This window comes from Bombina bombina, chromosome 3, assembly GCF_027579735.1.
Source record: "Bombina bombina isolate aBomBom1 chromosome 3, aBomBom1.pri, whole genome shotgun sequence".
NCBI classification, from domain to species: Eukaryota; Metazoa; Chordata; class Amphibia; order Anura; family Bombinatoridae; genus Bombina; species Bombina bombina.
This window is the reverse complement of record NC_069501.1, coordinates 384,878,949-384,905,885: the sequence shown is the minus strand read 5'-3', so window position 1 is coordinate 384,905,885 and position 26,937 is coordinate 384,878,949. Positions and strand designations below refer to the sequence as shown.

General features: G+C 36.4%; 1 protein-coding gene across 4 annotated transcripts in view; it reads left to right on the top strand.

The window, feature by feature from the left end:
• The first annotated feature begins 3,095 nt into the window (after window positions 1–3,095).
• Window positions 3,096–26,937, top strand: part of LOC128653323 (uncharacterized) — a 64,787-nt gene continuing 40,945 nt past the window's right edge. For 2 of the 4 annotated variants that reach the window (XM_053706541.1, XM_053706538.1), the window contains exons 1-3: window positions 3,096–3,234; window positions 23,811–23,881; window positions 25,917–25,984. The gene's annotated coding sequence lies outside the window, so the exon portion shown is untranslated. Of the gene's footprint in view, window positions 3,235–19,852; window positions 19,943–23,810; window positions 23,882–25,916; window positions 25,985–26,937 lie in introns of those variants that run through there. The other 2 variants (XM_053706539.1, XM_053706540.1) reach the window with 2 other exon arrangements.

Sequence of the window (26,937 nt, the reverse complement as noted above, 5' to 3'; positions counted from 1 at the left end):
CTTTTTTGTTTTAATTTTTTTTCTGTAGTGTAGTGGTCGCACCACCTCCCCCCTCCCACGATCACCATTTAGTCATCCCCAGTCACTCCATCCTCCCAAACCACTTTTCTGTAGTGTAGCTGCCCCATCCCTCCCTGTTCCTTTAATGTCTGTAGCATAGGACCCCCCACTCCCTCCCCTGCTGAGCCGCCCACCCTCCACCTCCCCACACTTCCTGTTGGCACCAGCAGAAGATCGTAACAGACGGTGACACACACAGTGTCACCGTTTGTAACGATCAGGCATCTGCCCTTATATGCACCAATCGCACTCCGACTCCATATGTGGCAGATGCCTGAAGCTTCAAAAGCTCCAGCTCTCAGCTGTAACATAACAGCTGAGAGTGCTGGAGCTTCCTGAAGCTGTCTCGTGCAGCCGACATTCTTTTGGCTGTGCGCACAACTGGCAAAAACACGTTTATTGTATAAGATATATATATATATGTCTATACTTGTGTACATATGTATTTATGTTTTTATATGTGTATATATGTCTGTAAATACATAAATACACATATATTCATAGTAGTGCCTATTCATAAAAGTGGGGAGTTAACCTTGGTTTCTAACTATCGCCCTATATCATTGCTTCCAGTATTATCAAATATCTTAGAAAAATGAGTCCATACGCAATTATGTGAATATTACCAACTTTCTAACTATCTGACCCCTGATCAATCAGGTTTTCGCCTGAATCACTCCACTACAACTGCCCTCCTAAAAGTTTGCAACGACATCCAAACGGGCATGGAACAAGGAGACCTAACTGGAGCTATTTTCCTTGATTTCGCAAAGGCTTTTGACACAGTGGACCACGACATACTACTGCTCAAACTAAAAAATTCTGGTATTGCTGATCATCCGTTAACCTGGTTTAGATCATATGTATGGGATCGATCACAATATGTCTCCGTTTCTAACAGTGACTCCCTCCCTCTCCCAGTCACATGTGGTGTTCCCCAAGGTTCCATTCTCGGCCCCCTACTATTCACATTATTTATAAATGATCTGCCTAGTGTCTGCAAATCTTCAACTGTACACATGTACGCAGACGACACAGTAATCTATGCAAACAAATCTGATCTGCCGCAGCTTGAAGCAGTGCTCCAAGACCAGTTCACAGAGGTAGAAAAGTGGATCTCAAAAAACAAACTCTTCCTAAACACTGACAAAACTGTCACAATGATCTTTGGAACGGGTCCTAAACTACACAAATTACAAAATTCCCACCTACGCATCAAAACAAAATCCAATTGCACGCTTACTGCAGTCCACTCTTTCAAATACTTGGGTATGTTGTTAGACCCTAATCTGTATTTTGGCCCCCACATAGAAAAACTTGCATCAAAACTTTATCCAAAATTAGGTGCCCTGTACAGAATCAAATCTTGCCTCAGCCCTACAGTAAAGGAAAAGATTGTACAGCAAATGCTGATGCCTATCATGGATTATGGGGACGTAGTATATGCACCTGCACCGCAAACTCACCTTAATAAACTTAATACATTGTATAACTCGTTCTGCCGCTTTGTGCTACAATGTAACTACAGGACCCACCATTGTGACATGCTAAAAGAACTAAACTGGCTGTCGCTGGAATCCAGACGCACCCTCCATCTTTCCTGCATTGTGTTTAAGAGCCTTTCTGGGAAGCTCCCACCCTACCTGAGCAGAATGCTCTCCCCGGCTATTCCCACCTCCTATAACCTCCGATCCAGTACAAACACATTATTTAGCTTGCCTCAATACAAAAAGAAAGCAGCTCGATCCTCCTTTTCCTACAGAGCGCCACAGTTATGGAATGACCTCCCGCACAGTTTCAAACCTTCCTCAAGCCTAATATCCTTTAAGAGATCCCTCTCTACATATCTCAAAACAGAATGCACCTGTCATGGTTGATTATATATTTCCTACCTGTTCTATGTAAAATTTTTGCATACATTGTGTATTATTATTGTTTTTTTAATTTTATTGTACCCTATTGTATCAATGCAATGTTTTGTGGACCCAGGACATACTTGAAAACAAGAGAAATCTCAATGTATCCTTCCTGGTAAAATATTTTATAAATAAATAAATAAATATAAATACATAAATACATATGTACACATATATTTACTTATGGTGTCTGAAGTAAAAAATAGCGAGGGGAAGTATAAGCTAAATAGTACAGAGGCAGTCCCCACCTCCTGTTTCCCATCCTCCTACCCATCTAGATTGTAAGTTCCCACGGGAATAGGGCCCTCAATTCCCCCTGTATTTGTCTGTAAAATTTTGTCTTTTATCGTATTGGTTCTCCATTGTACTGTTATCCTTGTACCCATGGACAGCGCTGTGGAACCTGTTGAAGCTTTATAAATAAAGAATAATAATAATAATAATAATAATATCCATAATTAAGGATAATAAAATGTTAATTTTCCATTCTTCTCTCCAAGTATTGGTGATTGGTTTACAGACAGATATAAGATAAAGAAGCAGGTATATGTACACAATGTGATAAAGTAATGAGATCTGATTATACCTACAAGCTCAACCCATTTTATTAGGTTGTGGCTTCAAAACACAAAATCAGCTAATTCATATACACAAATAAGCCTTAAAAAAGCAAATATCATAAATGTTATACTCTGCAGCTGGTAAAAAAGTAATTGGAAGCCCATTAAGGGAAAAACTATTTTATAGTATACTGTCCCTTTAATAACTTCTAGATTAACTGCTGCATTTTGTTTTACGTTCTATTATCTTCTAAGCCACATGCTTCCTTGAGAGTTGTTTTTTTTAAACAGTCTATCAGTTTCTGTCTAAGAAAGTTCCCCTATTAGTCAAGTCAACATTTAACAACTGTTATTTGTCTGTTTACCACTCTCCGTCTCCATGTGCTTTTACATTTGTTTGTACAAATGAGACCTGAAAAACTGGAATTACCAGAAGCAATGATGTAGTTTTGTTGCATATTATGACCTCAGTGTTTTCTAAGAGGAAGTAGAAGAGAAAGAAATATCCATGTATAGCTGGGTAAGTGCTATCTGTGTGTATAAAGAATTCAGGTGTTTAGCTAGTAACACCTTCCCCTGTCCATTGGTTGCTTAAAATAGATTCTGATTTCACCTTACCTTATATTACTGGATGCTACACTGACCAGTAGCCAGTACGTAGACTTGAGGTGAGAGTGAATCAGTAGCTGAACAGAAAGGTAAACATTTTAGTGGCACTTTGTGCACCATATTTGCTTTACAAAATCTATTCTATAATGATATAAAGCTTAATTTTATCTGTGTGTTAGAGTTTTCTTTTACAGGGAAATTGAATATATGCAAAAGGTTATCTAAAAATCCAAATAATTATTGAGATATTCATTATCAATATGACAAATAGATAGATGTAGATAATGAATGCTAAAATTATGAAGCATAGTTACATGTAGTGCATTTATAATTCCTTAATCAGTTTCACTATATAACCTATATATTGTGGAGAACGGCAATACTTGGAAACCATAATTAAAGAAAAAAGTGGTCCGCTGGAAGTCTTCTTGTAAAAGTTTAACAACCTAAGATCTATGCCAATCCAGATATTAGTGTGTTGCATTTCCACAAGAAGAAATCCATGTGGGAAAAAAAAGCAAATGCCGCGGACAGCTGCCTTATTCCGCATTTGGCAGTGAATGAAACTCTAGTGGAGGCTTTGGTGCTAATCAAGCTGATGGTCTCCTCAGACTTGGTTAAAAGCTATTTTTATCTCTGCTCAAGCACAATTGGTAACTGGTGCATTAGCGCACAAAGAACATATAATTGTGTTAGTGATGATGGGTAGTAAAACATTTTTAAAAATGTGTGTGTGTACTTTCAATGTAATTTGTAACATTTAAAGGGACTCATAATGATGCATATAAAAAACTTTTCAATATACTTTCATGAATAATTATGCTTGCTATTTTTGAAAATTATTTCTTTTATCTACTGCCCCCAGAGAGGCTGAAGTAGATCCTGCAAGATTTTGAATGCTGACTGCAACATTCCACACAGTGATTGCTTGGTCACCACAGGAACTCAATATATCAGTTTGTAATTAAACACAGCAAGAGATAGGATAAACAAGCGGATGTTAAAGGGGTGTGTCCCTCGGTAGCAAAACAATGCAATTTTGCTTGAATATGACCGTTATAAAAATACTTTTTTTAAATATTTGTTTTGCATATAGATCGTTTATGATGCAGTGCTTCTTTGCTGATATATTTGTATGTATGTACATAAACATACACACAACACATTGAAAGTCTGGCAGTCTCTTGCAAGCACAAAGCTAGATGAAAAGGAAAATGGAAAAGTAAGTTACAGCATTTGATCAAATGGTGATAGGACCAGGACTACGTCAAGGTCTCTACCTCTCTCTCAAACCGGACTGGATATACACTGCAATATTGCAATATTCACAGCCCTGGGTACTCACACACAGGAAGCTACACAGAACATACGTTTTTTAACAACTTTACAATGTACTTCTATTATCAATTTTGCTTCATTCTCTTCGCAATTCACTACTAGGAGCTAGCTGAAAAATACTCTAGACTCTTCTATATATTTTGGAGTATCTGTGTCCCTGTGTTCCAGTGCCTGTGTTACCATCATATCAGTAAGCTGGTTTGCTGCTAAATACCCAGCTTGTGCCTAATAGCACTGTCTGAGTGCTCTTCACAAATGTGAGTATACTGAATGAGAATCTACACTGATATCTTTTTGGTTTATTACTGGTACACACAGGCGCCCTGTTTCTTCTCCAGATTTGATGTCATTTTGTTTCTGCAATCAGTGAGCTGGGTTGCTGTCAAACATCCAGCCTGTTTCCAATAGCACTGTCTGAGTGCTCTTTGCAAATCTGAGTACCCTGATTAGGGCTCTTTGAAAATCTACTGGTACACACAGGCGCCTCTCTTGTTTCTTTCATCTTCCTGAAAAAATTGGTAAGCCAAAAACAGGAGGCATATATGTGCAGTCACCAATTAGAGACTAGCTCTCTGCTCCTGAGTCTACCTAGGTATCCTTTCAACAAAGGATACCAAGAGAACTAAACAAATTAGATAATAGAAGTACATTTTTCAAAACTGTATTTGAATCCTGAAGGAAAAATTTTGTATTTCATGTCCCTTTAACTACAGACCAGTCTGGGTGCAAAACGGATAGGGAGAATTACAAAACAAAAATATTAATACAACACAAGTCAGTTACAGTATATATGTGTTAATATTTTTGTTTTGTAATGTTTCCTATGGGCTTTGCCTGCAGAGATAAATTGAAAGTCTCTTAAAATGTTATACTCCTACATTTAATGAAGCGACTGTATATTTATCTAGTTTTTAATTCGGCACACACAATTAATAATCATTTGCATTTTAAAAAATTGTTTCTTACATTGTGTGTAACTGTCATAGCATTTTACAAAAATATATCATCTATAAAATCTTTACAAATATTTATATTAGATACATGGGGTATATTTATTAAAGTGTGGACAGACATGATACGAATCACATTGATATTCTTGTGAACTGTTGGTACAATGCCGCCCCCTGCAGATTTGCGGCCAATCGGCCACTAGCCACTAGGGGGTGTCAATTAACCCGATCGTATTTGATCATGTTGATTTCTGTTTGCTGCCTCAGTGCAGGTACACAGGTTATGGGGCAGTGGTCTTTAGACCTCTGCTTCATAACTTCAGTTTCCTGCGAGCCTGAAGGCTCGTCGGAAACACGAGGCATCAAGCTCTGTACGGAGCTTGATAAATTGACCCCATGGCATGAAAGGTGATGGAGCTATGTGTGTGTTGTGGCAGCTTCTTGTTTTGCAGCTTGCATCAATCTTTTATAGAATAAGGTAGAAGGTTTATAAATAATTTGTACAAAACTGCTGGTACCACTATCGTGTCCAACTCTAGGGGGCGCAACAGTACAAAGAGGTGATAATCATATAAACTAAAAGCATTAATGACAAAATTAATTAAATGAAAGTGGTCTAATAATAGACACTATACAGTAAATATAACACAATATTTGTGTCACAGATTGAGTCACAAACAAGAGTTTTATCTGAGTCCAATAGAAGACCGACAATCTGGTTAGTGTAAGGTGTAGCTTCAATTCCAGTTGGTACAATCCAAGATTTGTGTCACGGCTGCTTCTCTCAAAGAAAAAGAACGAATCCAAGAAAATAAATCTGTGAAAGAAGATCACATGCAGAGGGTGCCTCCTAGTGTGATACTGTGATTGTAAATGTATATGTGCAAAACTTGTGTTGTGGTTATACTCACAAGAATGGCAGCACCCAATATGCTAGGGTTGCACCGATACCATTTTTTTAAAGACTGAGTACAAATACTCACCGATACCATTTATTTTTATGGTATCGGTGACAGTTTACTAAGCACTATACAGACTAATGATGATTTAAGATAGCTTCTTTATAATTATGAACTGTAACTGTAATAAAACAGTTTTATGTGATTGTTGTCACAAAGTTCACAGAACATGTTTATAAATAAAAATATTACAATAAAATATATTAATCATAACAACAATATATAGCTGCAGCAGCTGGGGCTGTAAAGCTACAATTTAAAGGGGTGATTACTGGATGTCATTTGGTTGTAGGTTGCCTATATAACATCAATCTGACATTTGTATTTAATACAAAGTAATATAATTTAATTCTGAAAACAATATTGGGGAAGGAGTGTCCCAGTAATCCCCTTTGTGAAAAATGGGGCATTTGCATTCTACTGACTCAACAGAAAATAGGGCTGGTTTTCATATTTTTCCAGGGCTGCTTTTCATTCCCAGTCCAGCCCTGGCTAAGGATGTTCCTCAGAGTACAGTATATTTTGGCATAATTGTTCAAAATGAGAACTAGCAGTATAACAGGCAATCTAGCTATTAGAATATTTTTTCAAAAGTTAGTGGCCAGTTCTTTTTAAGGAACAGAAGCATATCTGCATGTTAAGCTATAAGTCTGTTTCTGTTATCAGTAAGGACATTTGATGCTAAACTGAACAGCATATAAAAACAATGCAAATAACAGATTGCAACGCGTTTCTCAGCTGTGCTAGCTGTTTCATCAGGTATCTCTGAGATGCACAGCTGAGAAACGCGTTGTAATCTGTTATTTGCATTGTTTTTATATGCTTTAGGTGAATGTATGCACCCCAGTTTTTATTCTGTTTTTTAATTAGAAAAAAACATACTGAACTTTTTGGAAGCCTGAGCTTGGTGTGATCTTTCCAGTATGGATACCCGGGCCATTGTCCCCCTAACTAGGATCAGTTTGCCGGGACACTGAGAGTTCACAGCCTGCGCTACTTAGCACATTGGTGATGCCATTCTTGTGAGTATAACCACAACACAAGATCTGCGCACATCCATTTACAATCACAGTATCAGGCGCCCTCTTTATGTGATCTTCTTTCACAGATTTATCTTCTTAAATAATTTGTAGATGCACTTCTTTACAAAACCAGTGGTTTGCTCATGGGATAGACATTCAATAGATACGGTAAAAAAAGAATTAAAGGGACATGAAACCCATTTTTTTTTTAGTGATTCAGATAGAGCATGCAATTTTAAACAACTTTCTAATTTACTTCTATTATCAAATGATCTTCATTCGTTTGGTATCTTTTGTTGAAAAGCAGGGACGTAAGCTCCGGAGCATGTACGTGTCTGGAGCACAATATGGCAGAATCTTATCCATTTGCAAAAGCACTGGATAGCGTCACTATTTCCTGCAATGTAGTGTTCTAGGCAATTACCCAGGTATCTCTTCTACAAAGAACAACATGGGAACAAAGCAAATTTGAAACTTAGTTTTTAAAACTGTATGCTCTGTCTGAATCACAAAATAAATGTATTAGGTTTCATATCCCTTTAATAAAGCTTACATTTCAGAAGGAGAAATCTGCAGTGTTAATGTGCCTATTATCTATTATAAAAATGTATGTTGTGTAAGTTTATATTAATTGTCTCTGTCACCCCGGCGAGTTTTCTCTGTTTACAAACCGTTGCAGTACACGTGGGCAATTTTAGACAAGAAATTGTAGGTATATGTTATGTTTACATAGTGAAATAAGTCATTTTCAAATTTAAATCCATTCCAAATTTTTTAAATGGTTTCTCAAGACTAAACTTGTCAGATACCTTGTATTGCAAAGCCACCCCGATGGAATAATGAAAAGCTATTTCAGGCACATAATCTTTTATTACTTGATATCACATTTTGAACGTTCCACATTATATCTTGATTTTGTGTGCATTTTATTAGTTTACATTTTAACATTTATAAGTGTTTCATGATTTAATCGAGATGTTTAAATAATGATAAGATCACAATTTGAAACTCTAAAAAAACAACGCCTAGATTACGAGTTTTGCGTTAGAAGCTGTGCTAACGAGCAGTTTTCTCTCACCACTCACTTACATGCAACGCTGGTATTACGAGTTTTTACAAACCCGGAGTTAAAAGACAAAAAGTGAGTGTTGAGCAAAATTTTGCTCCAAATCTCACTCCAATACCAGCGTTGCTTAAGTCAGCGGTGAGCTGGTGTAATGTGCTTGTGCACGATTTCTCCATAGTAATCAACGGGGAGAGCCGGCTGAAAAAAAGTCTAACACCTGCAAAAAAGCAGCGTAAAACTCACTAACGCAGCCCCATTGATTCCTATTGGGAAATAAAATTTATGTCTACACCTAACACCCTAACATGAACCCCGAGTCTAAACACCCTTAATCTTACACTTATTAACCCCTAATGTGCCGTCTCCGACATCGCCGACACCTACGTTATATTATTAACCCCTAATCTGCCGCTCCGGACACCGCCGCCACCTACATTATACTTATTAACCCCTAATCTGCTGCCCCCAACATCGCCGCCACCTACATTATATTTATTAACCCCTAATCTGCAGCCCCAACGTCGCCGCCACCTACCTACACTTATTAACCCCTAATCTGCCGCCCCAACGTCGCCGCCACTATATTAAAGTTATTAACCCTTAACCTAAGTCTAACCCTAACCCTAACACACCCTAACTTAAATATAATTTAAATAAATCTAAAGAAATATTCCTATCATTAAATACATTATTCCTATTTAAAACTAAATACTTACCTGTAAAATAAACCCTAAGCTAGCTACAATATAACTAATAGTTAAATTGTAGCTAGCTTAGGGTTTATTTTTATTTTACAGGCAAGTTTGTATTTATTTTAACTAGGTACAATAGTTATTAAATAGTTATTAACTATTTAATAACTACCTAGCTAAAATAAATACAAATTTGCCTGTAAAATAAAACCTAACCTAAGTTACACTAACACCTAACACTACACTACAATTAAATACAATTACCTAAATTAAATTAAATAAAAAAAAACAAAAAAAAAAAACACTAAATTACAGAAAATAATAAACAAATTACAGATATTTAAACTAATTACACCTAATCTAATAGCCCTATCAAAATAAAAAAAAAGCCCCCCCAAAATAAAAATAAAAACCCTAACCTAAACTAAACTACCAATAGCCCTTTAAAGGGCCTTTTGCGGGGCATTGCCCCAAAGTTATCAGCTCTTTTACCTGTAAAAAAAAATACAAACAACCCTCCCAAAAGTAAAACCCACCACCCACACAACCAACCCCCCAAATAAAATACTAACTAAAAAAACCTAAGCTCCCCATTGCCCTGAAAAGGGCATTTGAATGGGCATTGCCCTTAAAAGGGCAGTTAGCTCTTTTGACGTCCAAAGTCCCTAACCTAAAAATAAAACCCACCCAATACACCCTTAAAAAAAACCTAACCCCCTGAAGATCGACTTACCGGGAGACGTCTTCATCCAACCCGGGCAGAAGTGGTCCTCCAGACGGGCAGAAGTCTTCATCCAGACGGCATATTCTATCTTCATCCATTTGGCGCAGAGCGGGTCCATCTTCAAGACTTCCGACGTGGAGCATCCTCTTCATCCGACAACTAACACAGAATGAAGGTACCTTTAAGTGACGTCATCCAAGATGGCGTCCCTTAGATTCCGACTTGCTGATAGAAATCTATCAGCCAATCGTAATTAAGGTAGAAAAAATCCTATTGGCTGATGCAATCAGCCAATAGTATTGAAGTTCAATCCTATTGGCTGATCCAATCAGCCAATAGAATGCGAGCTCAATAGGATTTTTTCTACCTTAATTCCGATTGGCTGATAGAATTCTATCAGCCAATCGGAATCTAAGGGACGCCATCTTGGATGTCACTTAAAGGTACTTTCATTCTGTGTTAGTTGTCGGATGAAGAGGATGCTCTGCGTCGGATGTCTTGAAGATGGACCCGCTCCGCGCCGGATGGATGAAGATAGAAGATGCCGTCTGGATGAAGACTTCCGCCCGTCTGGAGGACCACTTCTGCCCGGCTTGGATGAAGACTTCTGCCGGTCTGGAGGACCACTTCGTCCGGCTTGGATAATGTAACAATTCAAACAATCTTCCTTAGAAAACATATAAAATATGTCAGCATTTCTCTATCAGAGATAAATGTGTTATCCCAAATGTCTCATAAAAACAATGACTGCTGTAATTATGAATTTAACTTAGGATGTTTTATTTAGCTTATAGTTAACACAGCATATGTGACTTAGATATGCTGTAGTTAACGATTAGCCGGTACAAGTTATCAAGTAAAGCAGGTAGAATAACTTTCACAGTACTTAGCAAATAGACGTCAGATAAATGCAATCAAATAATGTGTTTGAATTTTTAAGTTACAATGGTGATAGGTTCGCTTACCAAGCGTGGTCAAAGGATATGTTAACGGTTTGAGTGAGACCAGAGAGTGAAGTGTTTGCTTTGCAGAGCTGAACAAGCAGCGGGAAGTAACCGGAGCCAGATTCTGTAGCGTGGCGTGTGCGGAGGTGATCGGAGCGGCCGTCGGTGACGTCACCCGCCTGTCAGTTGTTGCTCCGGAGCAGAGGTATGGAGTCAGAGAGAGAGATGTCCAAATCGAAGTCCGGAGGTAATTATTTCAGCAGGAAATACTGCCAAATAAATAAGAAGAGAGTTCCTCAGGAGACAACTTGATTATAGAAGTAGTTCTAATCCTAGAAGGAGTAGAAAGGCTAGTAACCAGGTGAGATCCTTAATACCAAGCAAAGGTATTAGGAAAAGGCGTTCCTTATAAAGGATAAGTGAATTGAAAAGGAGGCCAAAAAGATTAACCCTATACAGAGAGGAAGGTTGTTACAGAGGGCCCCCCAAAAATGAACCACTCCGAGGTTCAAGGACGAGGCCGATCTGGATTCCGACGATGAAATAGCGACACCAACCTTGGGGCAGATAAATTTACTGACGGCTCCCAAGAGTCTTCATCGGATGAGTAACCCTTCCAATGGATGAGGTATTGTAACCTACCAGAGACTTTCCTAGAGTCAAGTATTTTCTCGACTTCAAACTCACAGTCAGGAACAATGGGTACCTGAGGAATAGATCTCAAGGATGTGTTCCTGAGTTCTTTATACGGTTTGAGCAAATTGACATGAAAAGTGGGATGTATCCTGTATTGTACAGGGAGATCCAATGTCACTGCATTAGAATTTACAATTTTTTTAATTGGAAATGGACCAATGTAGAATCTATTCAGTTTCTTAGTTGGTGTACTGAGACGAAGATTTTTAGTCGATAACCATACTAAGTCTCCAATCATATAATTAGGCGAAGGACCCCTTCTGAGGTCGTAATACACTTTCTGTCTGTCCTGAGCAATCTTAATGTTTTCAGCTAAGATAGAGAAGGTTTCAGAAATGCTGTTAGTGGTGTCGTTAACAACAGGGCAATGACTGTCATGTTGTGGATTAACGTGAAAGATTGGGTGAAAGCCATAATTCGCAAAGAAAGGTGTGCTCTTGATTGCGGTATGATATGCGTTGTTATGAGCGAATTCAGCCAGCGGTAGCAGTGATGACCAATTTTCTTGGTTCTGGGTCACAAAGCACCTGAGATATTCCTCCAACCACTGGTTCGTCCTTTCCGTCTGGCCATTCGTCTGGGGGTGGTAGGCAGTACTTAAACGTTGTTCGATATTCAATGCTGTACAGAGTTCTTTCCACATACGAGAAGTAAACTGAGTACCTCTATCCGTAGTAATGGATAGAGGTAACCCATGCAATTTTATGACGTGTTCTATTAATAAAGTTGCAGTTTCCAATGATGTTGGAAGTTTGTGATAGGGTATAAAATGTGCAAGTTTCGTGAATAAATCAACAACCACCAGAATTGTGTTATAGTTACTTGATTTAGGTAGTTCTACAATAAAGTCTGCAGCTATGTGAGTCCACGGTTTGTCAGGTATAGGCAGCGAAAGTAGATAACCCACTGGCTTGTGTTTTTCAATTTTACAGGTAGTACAAATCTCACAAGACTGTACATAAGTTTGAATGTCAGAACCCATGTGTGGCCACCAGTAGGATCTCTTTGTTAGTTCTAGAGTCCTTCCTATACCTGGGTGACCTGCTAGGTAAGACTCATGCATAGATTTGAGAATATTCTTCCTCAATGAAGGAGGTACATACAGCTTATCATTTTTATAATATAAACCATCAACGTGTTTTTGTAACAAGTGTTTGGGTAAAGTAATATCTTTTTGTTGTTCATCCAGAAGAAACGAGTCCTCATTGAAAGCTATCCCAAGAGTCTCCTGAAAGCAGTGTTCTGGTAATATAGTCCCATAAGGAGTTTGTTGTTTAGGTTTTTCAGGTAGTCTGGAAAGGATGTCAGCTTTCTTGTTTTTGGAGGCGGGTCTATAGGTTATGGTAAATGAAAATCTTGAAAAGAAAAGACTCCACCTCACTTGTCTGGATGTTAATGTTCGGTGAGTCTTAAGATATTGGAGGTTCCTATGGTCTGTATATATTTGAATAGGTATGTCAGTACCCTCTAGGAGGTGCCTCCAATGTTCCAAAGCTGATTTCATAGCGAGCAGTTCCTTCTCCCCTATGTGGTAGTTGAGTTCTGAGGAAGTTAGTACTCTTGAGTAAAACGCAATTGGGTGAATGGGTTCTTGAGGTGAAGGTCTCTGAGAGAGTATGGCACCAATGGCATAATGTGATGCATCAACTTCTAGAATATACTGAAGATTGGTTTTGGGGAAAGACAATATTGGTGCAGTTGTAAAACAAGTCTTTAGGTATTGGAATACTTCATTTGTTGATTGTGTCCATAAGAATGGAGTATTGTTTTTTGTTAAATCAGTTAAAGGTTTTGTTATACCTGCAAAATTTTTTATGAATTTCCGGTAAAAGTTGGAAAAACCAAGAAATTTCTGAATGTCTTTTTTTGTTTTTGGAATTGGCCAATTTTGTATGGTAGAAACCTTGTCATTTTGCATTGAAATTCCTTGTGGTGTGATATGATAACCCAAAAATGTGATATCCTGAGAGTGAAATATACATTTCTCTAATTTCACATACAGTTGATGTGCTTGTAACCTAGAGAGTACAGTTCTGACTTGTCTAACATGTTCTTCAAAGTTGGATGAATAAATCAGGATATCATCCAGATAAATGACCATGGAGATGTCAAGTAAATCCCTGAAAATGTCATTTATGTATCTTTGAAACGTGGCAGGGGCATTACAAAGCCCAAAGGGCATAACGGTGTATTCGTATAACCCATATCGGGTTCTGAAGGCAGTGAGCCACTCATCACCTGGTCTAATTCTTATGAGGTTATACGCCCCCCTTAGGTCAAGTTTTGTAAATACAGTTGCACCTCGCAACCTCTCAATCAATTCAGGTATTAAGGGTAGAGGGTAGCGATTTTTTATAGTTCTCTTATTTAATTCCCTGTAGTCCACAATTGGACGTAGAGAATGGTCTTTATTTCTAACGAAAAAGATACCTGCTCCTGCCGGAGAGGTTGAAGGTCTTATGAACCCTTTTCGGAGATTGTCATTTATGTATGTTTTTAAATGTGACAATTCAGATTCTGATAATGGGAATATGTGCCCATATGGTATGTCAGATCCAGGAATTAAGTCAATTGGGCAATCATATGGCCGATGGGGTGGAAGTGATTCAGCCTCTTTTTTACAAAATACTAATTCAAAATCTGTATACTCTTTCGGGATTTTAGTTTCAGTGATCGTTAATAAGGGTATATGTGGTAAACAGGTGGTCTTACAGTAGCTGGAAGTAAATTGTATGTTATTAGATTCCCAATCTATTGTTGGTTGATGTAATTTTAACCATTGTAACCCCAATACAAGTGGGAATATGGGTGATGACAACACATCGAATGTAATATATTCATGATGGTTGTTTTGTGATATAACCTTAATGGGTACTGTTTGGTGTGTAATAGGCCCAGATTCTAGTTGGTTACCGTCAATGAGACGCACTAATACAGGCTTTTGCTTTTTAACAAGTGGAATTTTATTCAACATTACAAGTGCAGAATCTATATAGCAAGAATATGCCCCAGAATCGATTACAGCTTCAGAACACAGGCGGTGGTGGTCCCACTGTAAAGAGACGGGAATAAGACAGTTTGTTACCAGAGTGTTAGTTAATTTTAGGGTTAACTCATTGTCTGTTTTCTTACCCTTTTTAACTCTTTTAAGTACTGGGCAATTTGAGACATCATGATCCTTTGATGCACAATATAGGCATAAATGATTGAGTCTACGTCTGATCTTTTCATCTGAAGTTAAAGGTCCTTTAATGGTCCCTATATCCATAGGTTCTTCTGTACCCTTTGTATTCTGCAGTGTTGCTCTTGAGTCATGATATCTGTTATTGGTGTCATGGGAAAACTTCTCCTGTTTCCTCTCTCTAAGTCTGTGATCTATCTTTATACTTAACTGCATTAAAGCTTCTAAATCATCTGGTATTTCTAATCTGGCAAATTCATCTTTAATAGGTTCTGATAAACCTAATCTAAATTGGCTCTTTAAGGAAACCTGATTCCATCCAGAATCTATTTGCCAGATTTTAAACTCTGAAATATAATCCTCCACAGCCCTTTTATTCTGTTTTAAACCTCTGAGTTTATGTTCAGCTGTACTCTGTCTGTGTGGATCTTCATAGAGAGAGGATAATGAACTAAGAAAATTATCAAAAGAATTAATTATTGGATTATTTTGTTCATAGAGTGAATCTGCCCAGACACGGGGTTCACCTCTTAGATAAGATATCATTGTTAAAACCTTAATTTTATCATTAGAAAAAGTTTTAGGTTTTAAAGTGAAAAATAATGTGCAAGCATTGATAAATTGTCTGAATTGTTTCCTGTCTCCACTAAACTTGTCTGGTGGACTCACAGGTGGTTCTGGGGAGGAATCAGTGTGTTGGTGTGCTGGGGTTAGGCCTTCTTTGATGATATTTTTTAAAGTCTGGTTTTCTATCTGTAAATCTCTAAGACCCTGATTTAATTGATCAACCTTTTGGCCTAAGGTTACCACATAGTTTGAAAGTTCCACAGGATCCATCACACTTAATCTTGTTATTTTTGGGCTTGGTATTCTGTAACAATTCAAACAATCTTCCTTAGAAAACATATAAAATATGTCAGCATTTCTCTATCAGAGATAAATGTGTTATCCCAAATGTCTCATAAAAACAATGACTGCTGTAATTATGAATTTAACTTAGGATGTTTTATTTAGCTTATAGTTAACACAGCATATGTGACTTAGATATGCTGTAGTTAACGATTAGCCGGTACAAGTTATCAAGTAAAGCAGGTAGAATAACTTTCACAGTACTTAGCAAATAGACGTCAGATAAATGCAATCAAATAATGTGTTTGAATTTTTAAGTTACAATGGTGATAGGTTCGCTTACCAAGCGTGGTCAAAGGATATGTTAACGGTTTGAGTGAGACCAGAGAGTGAAGTGTTTGCTTTGCAGAGCTGAACAAGCAGCGGGAAGTAACCGGAGCCAGATTCTGTAGCGTGGCGTGTGCGGAGGTGATCGGAGCGGCCGTCGGTGACGTCACCCGCCTGTCAGTTGTTGCTCCGGAGCAGAGGTATGGAGTCAGAGAGAGAGATGTCCAAATCGAAGTCCGGAGGTAATTATTTCAGCAGGAAATACTGCCAAATAAATAAGAAGAGAGTTCCTCAGGAGACAACTTGATTATAGAAGTAGTTCTAATCCTAGAAGGAGTAGAAAGGCTAGTAACCAGGTGAGATCCTTAATACCAAGCAAAGGTATTAGGAAAAGGCGTTCCTTATAAAGGATAAGTGAATTGAAAAGGAGGCCAAAAAGATTAACCCTATACAGAGAGGAAGGTTGTTACAGATAAAGACGTCTCCCGGTAAGTCGATTTTCAGGGGGTTAGTGTTAGGTTTTTTTAAGGGTGTATTGGGTGGGTTTTATTTTTAGGTTAGGGATTTTGGGCGTCAAAAGAGCCAACTGCCCTTTTAAGGGCAAAGCCCAACCAAATGCCCTTTTCAGGGCAATGGGGAGCTTAGGTTTTTTTTGTTAGTATTTTATTTGGGGGGTTGGTTGCGTGGGTGGTGGGTTTTACTGTTGGGGGGTTGTTTGTATTTTTTTTTACAGGTAAAAGAGCTGATTACTTTGGGGCAATGCCCCGCAAAAGGCCCTTTTAAGGGCTATTGGTAGTTTAGTTTATGCTAGGGTTTTTTTTTGGGGGGGGGGGGGCTTTTTTAATTTTTAATAGGGCTATTAGATTAGGTGTAATTAGTTTAAATATCTGTAATTTGTTTATTATTTTCTGTAATTTAGGGGGGGGGTTGTACTTTAGCTAATTTATTTTAATTTAGGTAATTGTATTTAATTTAGGTAATTTTATTTAATTTAGTTAATTTATTTAATTATAGTGTGGTGTTAGGTGTTATTGTAACTTAGGTTAGGTTTTATTTTACAGGTCAATTTGTATTTATTTTAGCTAGGTAGTTATTAAATAGTTAATAACTATTTAATAACTATTCTACCTAGTTAAAATAAATACAAACTTGCCTGTGAAATAAAAATAAAACCTAAGCTAGATCCCCCCTTCCCTGATACCCTAATCCCTTTTCTTCTGCCCCTTCTTTGAGGGAGATGTCCATTTCTGTTCGATTTTAATTTGTAAGTTTCCTGGAAAACCAATCTATGGGCTTTGCTGGCCCAGTATCTACTAGTTTCCCTAATTAGGGCTAATGAGTGCCCTGTTTCCTTCTATGATTGAAAAGTTTGCTATTTTCTTACATGTTTAACTGTTTTAGAACATAACAGTATGTGAACTATATGTGACCATCAAACTGTACTTTACCGTATATACCTGTTGAATGTATTTCATGCTGCTATGATGATTTACTGTCATTGTACTGTGAACTTCTTTCAATAAAAAGTTGAAATTTAAAAAATCAAACAAATAAAAAACCTAAGCTAGATACAATGTAACTATTAGTTATATTGTAGCTATCTTAGGGTTTATTTTACAGGTAAGTATTTACTTTTAAATAGGAATAATTTAGCTAATGATAGGAATTTTTATTTAGATTTCTTTTAATTATATTTAAGTTAGGGGGTGTTAGGGTTAGGGTTAGATTTAGGGTTAATAACTTTAATATAGTGGCGGTGACGTTGGGGGCGGCAGATTAGGGGTTAATAAATTTAGGTAGGTGGCGGCGATGTTAGGGACGGCAGATTAGGGGTTAATAAAATGTAACTAGTGTTTGCGAGGCAGGAGTGCGGCGGTTTAGGGGTTAATATATTTATTATAGTGGCGGCGATGTCCGGTTCGGCAGATTAGGGGTTAAAAATTTTCTTTTAGTGTTTGCGATGTGGGAGGGCCTCGGTTTTTGGGTTAATAGGTATTTTATGGGTGTTAGTGTACTTTTTAGCACTTTAGTTAAGAGTTTTATGCTACAGCGTTGTAGTGTAAAACTCTTAACTACTGACTTTAAAATGCGGTAAAAGTCTTGACAGGAGAGGGTCTACCGCTCACTTTTTGGCAGACTCGTAATACCGCCGCTATGCAAGTCCCATTGAAAAAAGAGGATACGTAATTTACGTAAGTAGATTTGCGGTATTGCCAAGTCTGGCCAAAAAAGTGAGCGGTAGACCTGTACCTGCAAGACTCGTAATACCAGCGGGCGTTAAAAAGCAGCGTTAGGACCAGCTAACGCTGCTTTTTAAGCCTAACGCAAAACTCGTAATCTAGCCGCAAGTTTGTAAATCTAATATGATCACCAGAATGGTTGCTTATAATTGGGATCTGCTCCCATTGGCTGTTTATTTGTTATAAGAGTTTTTACAAGCCAATTTAAAAGTTTTCATGTTTACCCAATCTGATTGCACAAAATTGAAATGATGTTCTGGAGCTCAGATATATATTGTTGATAAAAAAATGTTTTACCTCAAACTGTAAACTATTGGAATATAGACCTATATCTGCTTCTGATTTAGTTTAAAATGTTTAAAGGGGCATTCTAGAGTATAAATAATATCTATTTTAATTTCTATACAGTTTTATTTATTTATATTGTTTTTCTCTCCTTCAAAAGTATTAAAACATACTCATAATTGAATTACTGGAACATTGCAATTTTGCCCCTGATGATAATGATACTGCCAGTGATTTGAGCATTAGCATGTATGCCTGCTCATGATTAACTCACCAGCTATATCATCAAGTCTTGTGGCGCAGGAGAACAACTTTTACCATGTATTTAACCTCTTTGAAAGGGAAAATTATTTAAAAATTAAATTTTCTAACAAAACAAAATATAAATACAAATAATTTAAAGGTTGAAAATGTATGGACTTGAGTCTTTTTTCGACCCATATTATGTTAAATAGTGTTTTATTTTTATATCAGAATATCCCTTTTTAATTGTCTATAGTTTAAAAAAAAAAAACATATTCAACAGAACGTATTCAACAATTATCCCCCCTCAACTTTCTAGCAATTTAAAGGGACACTGAGCCCAAAATTGTTCTTTCATGATTCAGATAGAGCATGAAATTTTAAGCTTTACATTTTTTAAGGAACTTTCTAATTTACTCCAATTATCAATTTTTCTTCGTTCTCTTGCTATCTTTATTTTAAAAGCAGGAATGTAAACCTTAGCAGCCATCCCATTTTAGGTTCAGCACCATGGATAGCGCTTGCTTATTGAAGGCTTACATTTACCCACAAATAAGCAAGCATAACCCAGGTTCTTAACCAAAAATGGGCTGGCTCCTATGCATCACATTCCTGCTTTTTAAATAAAAATAGCAAGAGAACGAAGAAAAATTGATAATAGGAGTAAATTAGAAAGCTGCTTAAAATTGCATGCTCTATCTGAATCATGAAATAAAAATTTTTGGGTTTAGTGACCCTTTAATTCTGAAAATTTCCAGTGCTTTACCGGAGAACCGTTTGGCGCAACAGACAGGGATAGGCTGGCAGGGGGCAGCATGTACACACACCTTTGTGGAACAGTTAGGATTCAGTGCAGTTTCATGCTTCACTCTGTGCTTATAATAGTCCTATAGCGCTCTACTACTACAGAGCCAACTTTATTCCTGGGGCAGCTGTATCCTCAAGAGTAGAGCAACATTATTAACTCAGTGCTACATATAAGGGGCTGGCGGCCGTACACATAGCTTGACTGAATACTCTCCCAATGTGGAAAGCAGCTTCAACCATGACCCTTCTAACACCATGACCATAGCAATCTTCTTTGCTGCTGACTACACAGAGTAATTTCCAGCTCCTCCTTCTTAGTCCCATGTGCGGTGCTGTACCAAAGACACAAAGCACTTCCTCTGTAAGCGTAGTCACCTCCCCCTTCTTCCTCCAGCATGGTGCTGACAGCCTCTGCATGAGCCAGCACGCTGCACACAGCTGAATTTACTGGCAGAACAACATAGCAGAAGCAAGGTAAGAGGGCAGGACTGGAAGCTTTAAAGCACCAGTACACCCAGGGCGATTTAATTTAATTGCGTATGTTGGTGTTTTACATGTTTTAAAAATAAATAAATCACATTTTGTAATGATAATTGTAAAGGGCATTTTGATCCTTTACACCTAGTATACAAAGCTAAAAAATTGAGGGCTAGATTACAAATGGATTGCTAATTTATCACGCACCAACAAACGGGAAAATTTGCCCGTTTTCGGGCGTGCAATACATAACCAGCCATTACAAGCAGCTGGTTATTGCTACCGTGAACTCGCAGTAGCACTTAGCGCTCAGAAAATTAACCGGAGATCAAATCTCTGGTTCATTTTCTAAATTGCCCCCAACTTCCCCTAAAATTAAGTGGTGTGTTTTTGTTTAATTAAAACAAAAAACAAAAGCATCTTTATTTAAAAAAAAAAAAAAAAACTGCTTAAATCAGTTATGTGGGATGTAAGAAAAAAAAATGCCACTGAAAAGTGCCTTATAGGAACTGTGTGTTCCCTGTAAATATAAATGTATATGCTTATAATGATACATATTTATGTGTATATTTACATATTAACACATAAATATGTATGTATATAATCATATATATATATATTTATATTTGCTGTCCATCGCTGCACAACTTACCCCTTTGCTGCGCTAGTTCTCATGCTGTGTTCGAATGTTTTGGGTTTAGGCAACATGCTTTAACAGTGATGACTGTAACTCATCTTTCTATGTAATTGTTTTATTAAAGGGCCAATACATAAAGTAGATTTGCATAATCAACAACGGTATGACAAAAGACAATGCAACAGCATTTAGGCCTCGATGATCTAAACCTCGCCAGATCAAACCGAGTTTTTCTCGACAACTCTCGCAGGGGCTGCCCTGGTGGAATGATGGTAAAAAAAGGGGCAGTCGGACCCTGCGAGTGGCGAGAATTTACAGAGTTACGCTGGGATTAGAAAGACATTTTTATATATACGCCCATGGAACGCCCATGTTCAGCCTATTTTACGAAAAAAACTAAAATTACGCTTTGCATTTTGTATTTATAAGTGCAAATTTCTATGTGTTTTTTGTACATCCAGTGTACTGAAATTACGATTTTACACTGTGCATATTTAATAAAAATAATTCCTGTGTAATATACATACAAATTTTACGGTTTTGGTAAAATACGATTTTTGGTAAAGAATTTTGTTACGATTTTTGATGCATCTTAACAATACAATTTTTCTCTGCTTATTTTTGTGTGAATGGTTAAATTATTTGTTTTGTGTGATGTTTAAAATATAAATTTTATTGTGCACTTTTCATACGAAAATGCAGTATTCGCGCCTTAGCGAGACACCCTGTTTTCAGGGCAAAGATCATACCACCAGGGAAATAGAAGGACTGGCGAGCATTCTTTAGTAAACTCGCCAGCCCAGAGAGCTTAGATCATCAAGCCCTTAGTCTTAACTTCAAATGAATATTATTTTTCTGACAGATTTCAGTTATATCTATGTCCACTCCTTCTGTATCATGTGACAGCCATCTTCCAATCACAAATGCATATACCTATATTCTGTGAATTCTTGCACATGCTCAAAAAACAAATATATAAAAAGACTGTTGTTTAAAAATACTGCTCTATCTGAATCATGAAAGTTTAATTTTTACTTGAGTGTCCCTTTAAACATTTGCTTCCTCAACTATTCAATTGTCTCTGTTACTCAGCAGTTTATTTATGTTCTTTCAGTAGTTTTCTATTCAGCAGATCAATTCCAGTAACCATTAGTTTCCGCTTCATGTGTCGTTTTGAGCTTATCAATACAAATTACACAATAAACAAACAAAAAAACAGTTTCCAGTAATCAGTTGGTAGTAAACAAAATAAAGCATTCTGGTAAATGTACATTTCACATAAATTAGCAAGTAATTGTGAACTGTGAGCATTTGTTGCAATTGTTAAAGTAGCAAATTAACCAGTAGGATCACAGAATTCATTTATTCTCATATTGTTTTATATTTCGGGCAACCAAGATAAGCTTCTTTCGTTTACGTTTTGTTTTGTTTTTTTTATTTTAAGGGCTATAGTAAAACAAAAAATATTTCTATTATTTTTCAACATAATTTAAAAATTACTATTGAGTGCTAAATTATTTGAACATGTTATCTATTTAGCTAGCTAATTGTGTGTGTGTATATATATATATATATATATATATATATATATATATATATATATATATATATATATATATATATATATATATATATATATTCTCTAAAAATGGGCACTCTCCAGCTACCAGGGTGCCGGTGTTATGTCAGATTTTCCTACTTACATGCACAAACCTACGTCACTGCATTCCATGTGGAATGAAGTGATGTAAGTGTGCGCATGCGCAGTAGGCGCAGTAGGAAAATCTGATAGGTAAGAAAATCTGACAGATCACCGGCTGTAGAGTTTACAACAAAGATCCAAGCAAGTACTATCTGGATTTTAATCAGCAATCACATCTTTCTAATTCCGAAAACTTAAACAGCGCCCTGCTGACTTCTCAATGCTAATTTTGCTATACATCTATCACTAACTGTCTTTATCGAATAACAACTGCAAAACAATACACTTGAACATTATAGCCGGAATTAGCCTTGTTGTCTGTGGACCAGATTAGCTCCTCCAAATAATAGTGGATGGAGTTTGGCTATTGATAAATAATTGCGGTAAAAAGAATGTTAATTTGTTTTAAAAATGTTAAAGGGACAGAAAACCCCAACATTTTCTTTCATGATTTGGATAGAAAATACCATTTTAAATAACTTTCCAATTTACTTCCATTCTCAAGTTTGATTTGTTCTCTTGATATCTTTGCGGAAGGAACTGCATTTGCTCTACTGGCAGCTAGATGAACACATCTAATTAGCCAATCACAAAAGACAGAAGTGTGCAGGCACCAATTAGCAGCAGCTCTCACTAGTGTAGGATATGTGCATATTCTTTTTCAACAAGGAATACCAAACAACAAAGCATGTTTGAAACTAGAAGTGAATTTTAAAATGTAAACATAGCATGTAGAAGAAATAGCACTCCCAGTATAGGGTAGGAGAGATAAGTAATAAAATGTTCATTTTCAGAAGTCTTTGGAAACACAATTTTACAGTACACTATTCCTTTAAAGGATCAGTAAACACAGCAGATTTGCATGATCAACAAATGCAAGATAACAAGACAATACAATATCATTTACTCTGAATTTCAAATAAGTAGTAGATTATTTCTAACACATTTCAAAGTTATGTATATTTCCACTCCCCCTGTACCATGTGATAGCAATCAGCCAATCGCAAATGCATATACGTATAGTCTGAGTTCTTGCACATGCTCAGTAGGAGCTGGTGACTCAAAAAAGTGTAAATATAAAAGAATGTGCACATTTTTTTTAATGGAAGTAAATTGGAAAGTTGTTTAAAATTACATGTTGTATCTGAATCATGAAAATTTAATAAAACCTGAGTGTCCCTTTAAACAAAAACACAGGAAGACTTACTCTGATTCCCTGATAATATTAACAAATTTAGCATTTAAAAGGACTGAACCAATGACAATTCTTTACAAGCCAATGCTAAAAGTCCTAGGAACATAAAAAAAACACCAAACAGATTCCTAAGTATGTTATAATATCTTTTTATTTAGATGGCTAGATAAAAGTATTTTTTTGACTTCCTTATATTGTCTTTATATTATAGTTATATGTGTAATCTGATGCAATAGAAGGAATCCCTGTGTAGCTGCCAGTTTAGCACACCTCTAACTTCCCAGAAATTGTTAAAAAGATTCTGATCTCACCTTTTCTTACAACGTTACAGCCTAAGGAGACAGTCTATCATCAGCAGCCAAAGGACTGAGACAACACAACATACACTGGGGAAGTTAGAAGGTAAATCTCCATAATACTGCTTAGCAAACCCAATGAAATCATTTGTTAATCATTTGAAGAGCTTTTCACTGATCTACACATGAACCATAAGAAATGCTTTAATTTTAATATCTAATTAAAGGAATGTTTTACAGTAAATATATGCTAGACATAGTGATGTATTCAAAGTAAAGATTCGCCATAGAATAATATGTAGAGGTATTTTTTTTACAATTATGGGCTAGATTATAAGTGGATCAGTATTATGCGCTCCCGCTTGCAGTTTAAGAGTAAAAATATTTGTATTTATATCAGTTATTTCAATACTTTTTATAAAAAAAATGCTTCTTTATTTTAGTACCAATGCCATATTTGTTCAATCTCAATATACAGTATATATATATATATACATATATATATTCTCTAAAAATGTGCACTCTCCAGCAACCAGGGTGCCGGTGTTATGTCAGATTTTCCTACTGTACATGCACAAACCTACGTCACTGCATTCCATGTGGAATTAAGTGATGTACGTGTGTGCATGCGCAGTAGGCGCGGGAGGAAAATCTGATAGGTAAGAAAATCTGACAGATCATCAGCTATAAAGTTTACATCAAAGATCCAAGCAAGTACTATCTGGATTTTAATCAGCAATCACATCTTTCTAATTCTGAAAACTTAAACAGCGCCCTGCTGACTTCTCAATGCTAATTTTGCTATACATCTATCACTAACTGTCTTTATCGAATAACAACTGCAAAACAATACACTCGAACATTATAGCCGGAATTAGCCTTGTTGTCTGTGGACCAGATTAGCTCCTCCAAATAATAGTGGATGGAGTTTGTCTATTGATAAACAATTGTGGTAAAAAGGATGTTAATTTGTTTTAAAAATGTTAAAGGGACAGAAAACCCCAACATTTTCTTTCATGATAGAAAATACCATTTTAAATAACTTTCCAATTTACTTCCATTCTCAAATTTGCTTTGTTCTCTTGATATCCTTTGCTGAAGGAACAGCGTTTGCTCTACTGGCAGCTAGATGAACACATCTAATTAGCCAATCACAAAAGACAGAAGTGTGCAGGCACCAATTAGCAGCAGCTCCCACTAGTGTAGGATATGTGCGTATTCTTTTTTAACAAGGAATACCAAGAGAACAAAGCATGTCTGAAAATAGAAGTGAATGTTAAAGTGTCTTAAAACTACATGCTCTATCTGAATCATGCAAGTTTAATTTTGACTTTCCTATCCCTTTAAGACTTGGCTTAGAGGTTTGCTGTCTCCTCTAAATGTTGTTTGTTGTATTTTATAAAGCAGAGAGAAACTAGAGAGGTTAAGCATTTTCATAGCAGAGAGCACAATTTAAAGGGATATTGTGTTGCAAAATTAATTTCCCCTTAATGTGTTGCTGCAGAGTATAAAATTTAAAAAATGATCTTTTTGGTTTATTGTGTAAATGAAACCATTGTTTTTGCTAATTGATAACAATCTATTTAAATGGAATAAGCTTTCAGAAAGAGCAGTCAAATAGCTGATTTTGCCTGAGGTATCCCTGCCTATTCTGAAATTTCTATAAAAAGCTATGTAAACATAGCATGTAGAAGAAATAGCACTCCCAGTACAGGGTAGGAGAGATATGTAATAAAATGTTAATTTTCAGAAGTCTTTGGAAACACAATTTTACAGTACACTGTTCCTTTAAACAAAAACACAGTAAGACTTACTCTGATTCCCTGATCCTATTAACACATTTAGCATTTAAAAGGACTGAAACAATGACAATACTTTACAAGCCAATGCTGAAAGTCCTAGGAACATAAAAAAAACACCAAACAGATTCCTAACCTAAGTATGTTATAATAATATCTTTTTATTTAGATGGCCAGATAAAAGTATTTTATAAACTTCCTTATATTGTCTTTATATTATAGTTATATGTGTAATCTGATGCAATATGAGGAATCCCTGTGTAGCTGCCAGTTTAGCACACCTCTAACTTCCCAGAAATTGTTAAAAAGATTCTAATCTCACCTTTTCTTACAACGTTACAGCCTAAGGAGACAGTCTATCAGCAGCCAAAGGACTGAGACAACACAACATACACTGGGGAAGTTAGAAGGTAAATCTCCATAATACTGCTTAGCAAACCCAATGAAATCATTTGTTAATCATTTGAATAAGAAATGCTTTCATTTTAATATCTAATTAAAGGAATGTTTTACAGTAAATATATGCTAGATATAGTGATGTATTCAAAGTAAAGATTCGCCATAGAATAATATGTAGAGGTATTTTTTTTACAATTATGGGCTAGATTATAAGTGGATCAGTATTATGCGCTCCCGCTCGCAGTTTAAGAGTGAAAATATTTGTATTTATATCAGTTATTTCAATACTTTTTATTAAAAAAAAATGCTTCTTTATTTTAGTACCAATGCCATATTTGTTCAAGCTCTTTATTTAAAGTATTTTGTTGACACTGTACTTATTTTTAGTAGCACAGGGGAGAATATAGTCTGTGATACAGGTTATTTTTTTACTACATTGTGCAGAACACATAACAACAAAACAAACAAAAGGTTGACATTTTAAGTAAGGTTCTTCCGACTTTTTCCCCCAAGACCCAGTGTAATGATAGATCCAGTAGAGAGGCGCACCACAGAGTCAATCACTCCAAAGTAAAAATAACTGTTAGTTTATTTCGGCACATCGTTAAAAGCATATAACAGGGCACACAGGCCCAACAGGCTCACAGGTAAAAACACAACACAGGTGTGTCAGATAGTTACGCAGACATGTTTCGTGAGCATGCTCACTTGTTCACTGCATATGGGACTAATCTGACACACCTTTACTTAAACCACAGATTTAAAGACACAGTGTAGATGTTAAAGTGGTACAAGTTAACATTGGACTTTAAATAGTATACTTTTATTTCTTAATACTTTAAATAAATGGAGAGATCAATAAATCAAAAATAGTCTTGTAGCTGTCCTTTAACCATATAAATTGTTGAAGTTAAGACATATAGTGCTTAGGTTGCAATTGTTGCATTTTAACAATTATAAACAA